Source organism: Sturnira hondurensis, unplaced genomic scaffold, assembly GCF_014824575.4.
Source record: "Sturnira hondurensis isolate 20B ecotype Veracruz unplaced genomic scaffold, ASM1482457v3 Scaffold0003874, whole genome shotgun sequence".
Lineage (NCBI taxonomy): Eukaryota > Metazoa > Chordata > Mammalia > Chiroptera > Phyllostomidae > Sturnira > Sturnira hondurensis.
Window position 1 is genome coordinate 6,751,905 of NW_028076505.1, and position 7,579 is coordinate 6,759,483.

Below are 7,579 nucleotides of genomic sequence, written 5' to 3' on the forward strand. Positions count from 1 at the left end.
CTAGTAGAGATTTTCTGGAATCTGATATTATAGTACTATAAATAGCATGGCGATGAGCATCTCTTATTTATCCATTACTTCAGCAACTGTTTATTGAGTTCTGACTATGCTTCAGGCACTATCCAAGGCACTGGAGATAGCAATAAACTTACTAAGTTTTGGTCTACATCCCTGGTTTTTAGTAGCATCCCATTTTTCAATTTCAGCAACTATCAGAACTTTGTCCATTGGTTTTTGAGAAAATATCAATCGTCCTGACTGGTGGGGCTCAGTTGGTTGAGTGTCATCTGGCAAAGCAAAAAGTCACCAGTTCAATTTTCAGTCAGGATATATGCTTGGGTTGAGGGGTTTGGTCCCTATTTAGAGCATGTATGAGAGGCAACTGATCAATATTTCTCTCTCAAATTGATGTTTCTCACCCTCTCTTTCTCCCTCCTTTCCCCCATATCTAAAAACAAGTAAATAAAATGTTTTCGTAAAAAAGAAAACTAAGGAAATGCAAATTATTTTCTGCTGAGTAGGAGGAGGTGGGCACAATCAAAACTTCTGAATATCATTTTCACTTTATTCAAGGATAGAAACTTCACTTGATTTTTAAGGCAAGTTCTCTTCTATTATATCTGGTTACTGTATAACAAAAGTGTTTTTGGAACACACATACATACCTATCTAGAAAGGAACAAAATTCTTACTAAAGGATAAGTTCATCAAATCAAGTCCTAAAGATGAGTTTTTTTAAAGTATTAATATGTTAATATAATACTATGGTTGGGGATATTCAGTATGGCAAGAATGATTTCCAGCACCCTCAGACAGATACACCAGCATCAGCAGAAGTATAGTACAACCTCACATTGGATACACTGGTTATACTTCTACATGTAGATAGAATTGATAGAATCAAACAACAAATAGTTGTAATATGGAGCCATTATGGATCCTCTTATAAAGTAAAATGACTTTCTGTAAATGAGTTTTAGATAAAACATTTTAAAAGTCTTGTTTTCTAATGCAAGTATTCATGTTTTAGTGAAAAAAGAGAATGCTTGGGGAGAATACAATACTGATCTTCAAAGAGGTGAGTCTGTCCAGAAGAGGTATTATACTTACCTACTCTTATTCCTGAGGTCAGAGCTAGGACAAATGGTGTATAATGCCATGAAGTGGACTTCACATCAACTTCACAATACATATATACATACATGAAAACTTAACATTTTTTTAAGCAGAGAGAGGTTCCATGTAAGAAAGCTTCTAATCTGTTGACAGAGTTAAGCATAGGCTGGATAAATACTTTCTTGGGAGGCTGAAAAGGGATTTTCATAGTACAATGCTTATTAAGATCTGTGTGTGCCTTTCTGTGTGTATGTGTAATTGTGTGTTTGTATTAAACTTTGACAACTAGTATTTTTGGTGCCCTCCACCCCTGTGGATGGCATGAAAAGACTAGGAACAGCTCCAAACACATCAGTAGTATTGAAGTATAATCACCATTGTGGCATAATAATACCCCCCCCAAAGTTCTAAAAACTGTAGGCAGTTTATACACTGTTCTCTTACTCTCCTTCCAGCCTTTTCTGTATAAGACTTGATGTTCATGGAAGACCCTCCTCCATAATCACAAGCGAAATTCCAATATGTTGCACCATATTAATAAAAAGATTGTTTATTTCTGAAGCTACTCTACACTTTTTACCATTTGTCAAAACCCCAATTTATTCAGGTTAGCATTCCTCAATGGCATTGCCATATAATTATGATTTAAAATTTAACATTATTTGTGATAGTTTCTAGTATACTAGTCTGAGTCAGCCTAACAGTAGTTATGGAAGGTACATTAGACTGGATCATTTCTAAGGGTTTAAAGCCACTTTCCTGACTTTTTTATGAAAGGAGGGGTATTTTTCTCCTATGAAGATTGATTTATTTTAAAATCAACAAGAGGAGGGAAAGACCTTCTAAAAACATTTTCCCAGAGACCTGGAGTGTTAACTGAAAATCTCAAACACATATTTTTGAAAAAATAACAGCTACACATAAATTACTGATGATTACATTAAAGAGTATGATCTACCCTGTTTCAAAGGGCACATGGTACAGAAAAGAGTGGCAAAAGAATCCCTTTAGCTTTGTCCATGCCCCATCTTGAGTTGAATGTACAAATCCTAAAGAAACTGAAGAATCAGCACCTTATGTTTGATGCTTTTTATGTGATTGACAACTGTATTTTTTTCTAATGACAAAAGCAATAAATCCTCAGTATATAAAACTTGAAAAATATGCAGATAAGTACAAGAAACCATCACTAACTCACTATTCAAAGATAGTCTTTGTTGACTTGTTGGTAAATCTTCTTAGGTACTGAATCTAAATTTCCCTCACTTTGCAGGAATAGATGGTGTTAAGACCAAAGCATTATTATAAGTCAGAAAACCAAACTTTTCTGTACATATGATCACTAATGCTATGGAAACCAACATCTAACCTGGAAGTTAACAAGAAGGCATGCTTGATCAGGAGGAAGAAAATATGAGCTGGTAGCATCATGGAGGGCTGGTGGGTGGAAGAGTACCATTTGGAAGGTGACTATACCCTAAACAAGGTCTCCAAGAGGAACATGTAGTACACACTGATGTCAAAGTCAGAATCCTTCCAAGAATACTTAAGGCCTGAATCTGAAGAGAGGCAGACATGCCTGATCCACTCATAATATACAGCGTTCCAAGCAAACCACATGGGACTATTTACCATTCTGTTATGGCGAAAAAGGTGCTCTTTCAGTATCTGCTGGAACTCTGAGCCAAAGAGATAGCATAATCAGGGCCAAAATGGCCTTTCTGAATACCCTTTCTTTTCCATTCATAAATGGGCCTCAATCAGCCTGTGATTGTTAGTATGCCTATAAATACAAAAGGTGTGATGTAATAATTTGTTCCTCCCCCTCTAAAAAAAAATTCCCTGGCTTCAGCAAAGCCCACAGAATCAGGGACTTTTAACACAGTAGAACTTTGCACTGAGGTGCCAGTCAGGAAATGATTAGGCATGGATAACCTTTATGCTGGAGAAGCAATTTAATAAGAGTGTGCTCTGGCTTGAAGCTCTTTACTATAATTCAAATATTTTTTTAAAGTATTTTCAAAATTAAATGACAACATTCCAAATCATTCTGGAGGTTTCTTTCTATACATATCTATAGGGTAAAATAGCTAACTAAAAATTGTATAAGCCCCAACAGGAGATCTTTTTCACTAACATTGGCAAAATCCCTCTTCTCTTTATGAATTTGTACACATGTCTTCAATTAAAGAAATACAGTGGCTCTTGAAATATAGTCAAATTTTCTTTCCATTTTCACTCCAGTTGATGAAGTTCAACATATCACCTTTTGAGCCTTATGAAAAATAATAAGGCTCTTAAGTTTACTATAGTTCCAAAGCAAGTGAAGCAACTTTTGAAAGTTAGTTACTAATTATTTTGTAAACTAGGACAATTTGTCTCCTACAGATTAAGAATATACAATATGTGGGAAAAGGTGAAGTACTGATAAAAAAAAGTAACCTGAATTAAATATATTAGAGTCAGATCTATAAATGTTGTAGCCAATTATTTGAAAAGAATTAGGGCCCTGGCAGGTGTAGCTTAGTAGATTGAGCATGGGCCTGTGAAGCAGCGGGGGTCGCCAGTTCGATTCCCAGTCAGGGCACATGCCTGGGTTGCAGGCCAGATCCCCGGTGAGGGACACATGAGAGGCAGCCACACATTGATGTTTCTCTCCCACTCTTTCTCCTTCCCTTCTCCTCTCTCTAAAAATAAATAAATATTTTTTAAAAGAAAAGAATTAGGAAGCCACTAGTTTGATGATTAACAGTGTTGAAAAAGGTGCTTAATATCCAAACATGTCTCATCTCATCAATAACACAGGAGTTGTGAGTATTATTTTAGTCTCACTGAAAGGATTATCTCATTGTCTTAACAAATTCCTCTCAGTTGTCTATAAAACTTACAAGTAGGATACTCCTTATACATTTACCAAAGCCGCAAATAAAATTCTACCTCCATATTCCCCTTATCCATAATTACATTAATTTTTAAAAGTAACACTCATTATTGTTTTCATCTCTATGCATTTAAATCCCTATTAGGGAGTGACTAATTTCATGTTTTATGTTATTCCCTGTAGCAGATAACATATTGTCAGGTGAGAATTCTGTGTTCCACATGTTATTGCATTTAAATATACCTCTTGAAACTCGGCAACTCCCTTTATTAGGAAGTTTAAAATTTTGCATTCTTTTCTTGCTTAAGTTTTTGTCCTTCTGTTGTAAAAGGCAGAATTATAAGATGGTTTCCAAGATTCCTGTCCCTGGTTTAAATGCCCTATGTAATGCTCTCCCCTTGAGTGTAGGCAGAGTATGTAAATATGATGAGATACCAGTCCTGTAAATAAGTTGCATTATATGGTAAAGGTATGAGATTTTAAAGATATTATTAAGGTCACTAATCAGTTAATCACATTAACTTTGTGTTAATGACAGGGCATTATCAGGGGTGAATGTGATCTCATTCAAGTGATGTTTTAAAAGTGAGGTTAGAGGTCAAAGACAACATTTGTAGTCAGAGAAGCCTGCTCCGACAAGCCTCAAAGTAGAGGAAGTTTGCCATGAATTCTACAGCTGCAAGGAACTGAATTTGGTCAACAATCTGAGTGATCTTGGAAGGGGACTCCAAGCATCAGATGAAACCACAGTCCTAGCTGACACCTCAGTTGTAATCTTTAAGACCTAAGTAAAAGATTCAGCTAAACTGTGCCAAAACTCTTGACCCACAGCAACTTTGAGGTGATAACCTTATTTTAAGACACTAAGTTTTTGCTAATTTGTTTTACAGCAATAGAAAACTCATATGCCTTTTTTCTTATGTATGCATGCACATATAGTCTAAACCAGTCCTGTTTCTTTTAGCTTCATTGAAATATACTTTACAAATAAAATTACAAGATATTTAAATTGTACATTATGATTATATATGATTATATATGTATATATATATACACACACACAATGTGAAGAAATTCTTTCCATCTAGTTAACTAACATATCTATGACCTTACAAATCTATCACCATATTTGTGTATGTAAGAGCATTTAACTTCTACTCCTTAAGTGTTACCAGAGAAACGCTGGTTCTGTTTGCTGCTGCAGTAAAGAATTACAGATGAGCAAGCCTTACATAGTTGGTGGGGTGAGGGTGAAAATGTTATGTTTTGATTGACAGGTAAAGATGTTGTCAGCTTTCCTGGGGGAAGGGACTATCCAAATGTAGATGTGTGTGGGGGTCTGTTTGCCTGAATTCTTACCTTGCTCCAGACTCTATTCATTCATTTTTCATATATGACAGGGGGCAAGCAATTAAGCAAAGTTGTTTCATGGGCTTTTTCTCTGGGCACTGTAGACTCCTCCCCTTCCCTCTTCCAGGCCTTGAAATAAATACACAGTCTCGAGGTTTTCCTTTTCCCAGCTAGTAGAGATGATACACACGGAACTTCAAGGGCGCCCCCATGCACTTAGTTTACCTGTGTTGTTTGGGATGCCTGGCAGCCTTATCAAACCAGGCTCAGAACTACTGGGTCAATGCGTGAGCCTTTGCTTTTAGCGTCCTGCAATAAATTCTTTGTTAGATTGTAATAATGAGGGCCCTGCCTTTATTTCCCTCTGGTTGCCCATTCCTAGATGCTATTTAAGTGTTAAAAGACGTTGCCTGGCAACCAGGACACTATTCACTGGCCAGCAACAGTAGTGTAGTCTCAGAGCTCTTCCTATGCTATCTCCTGCAATGTTAGCAAATTTTATTTGTAAAATACAGTATTATCAACTACAGTCACCAAGTTGATTTAATAGGGAGCTCTCATTTAGAAAATTTTCCATGTTTTCCATGAGTAAAGAAGAGGGCCCCCCTCCCCTGCTTTGGGCACTTCTGCCTCAGTCTCAAAGACAAGCAAGTTGCATCTTCAGCTCTTTGAAATATCTTTGAGCCCTAGACACATTCCTGAGAGCCAATATGAGTCCATGAGATCCCTGAACAGCAGGAAACACACAAAATGATAAGGAATGAAATTGTGGACTGAAATGTAGTCTCTTTTTTTTTGTGCGTGTTCCTCTTCATAATCCAGGATGTTCTCATGACTTCCACTTTTTCTTGTTTAGACCTTGTGTATAGGTCTGACTCTCTTGCCTGAGCCAGATAGCTGAAATATTTGGCTATTAGAATGACTGTCCCTGGTGTCCTTGTTTATTCTTCTGTCATCACTCCAGGACCCTTCCCTTTAACTAAGTTCATGACTATATTCCATAAAAGCATGAAACATTGCCTAATGAGGTCATACTATCAGTTGGGTTGTCAGAATTGAAGCCCCAGGTAGGGCTAGAAAAAGCCTACCCATCAGACAATAGCGTAGCAGTTACAAATGAGAGCTCTGGAGTCAGACTTAAATTTTAATTTTGCCTAAGATATTTTCTGTAAAAATGAGTACAATACTCTGTTCTTTGTGCTGCAGTCTCTCTCTTCTATAAAATGAGGTGCTTACCTTCTCTGGTTGGGGGGGGTGATGAAGCATATGACACTTTTTCTCAGAGATGATAGAGCCATTCAAGAAGACCTCATTAACTATGGTGGTTTCCACTTCAGCCCTTCAGTATTCGAACAGACTTATAATGAAGGTCTTGCTGCTGCAAGACAGCAGCCTTCTAGGACATAGTAACTGCAGGAATCAGTACCTGCACCTGTCTGACACTGGACATTGGCTGTCTCAAAACCTGGTTCAGGAAACCATTGTATTGATAGCTTCCTGTCCAATAGATAACAAAGGCAAAAGAATGGAAATATGTAGAAGCTATATTTGTATATGTCAGTTGTAATATGAAAAAAAAATATACACAGAGACAAAAGAATCACTCCATGAAAGTAGTAAACTGTCAAGTCACTTACTGATTTCATCCCCACACAAGTCCCCTTTTATTTCTACCAAGAGTTGACTTACATTTCCAGGACCAGAAAATTTTGTATATTAAAGCCACTGAGGCATCTTGTAGTCACCATGTTCAGTTGCAGATTTATACATGAAGAATTTGGAAGCATCCCATGAAAGGCTGCCTGTCCAGCCATGGTCATTTCCCAAAGTCTCTAGAGAAAAATGAACAGATCAATTGTGATAACAACTTGTAGCATGCGGTTGATTCATCTCAATCATTTTTAGTCTTCAGTAGCTCTACAGAGGGGTCCTTCACCAGAGGTCTGCAGATTCTTATAGCTTTCTAAGAAAGAAATCAGGAAGGTCTCTGAAATTGGATTGTAAAAAGCCCTTATTTTCCTGATGATATTTAGCATTTCCTTCCAATCTAAAGCTTGGAAACAATCCACAGCACTATTAGCAGTACTAATAGTGATTAGCAGTACTAATAGCAGTACTTCATGGGTGATTTTGTCACCCATGAAGTTACAGATATTTTCATACCACATTTCAGTTGCTGCAGTTCATAAAATATCACTTATACCCATCATAACTTTAAGATAGTTATATACT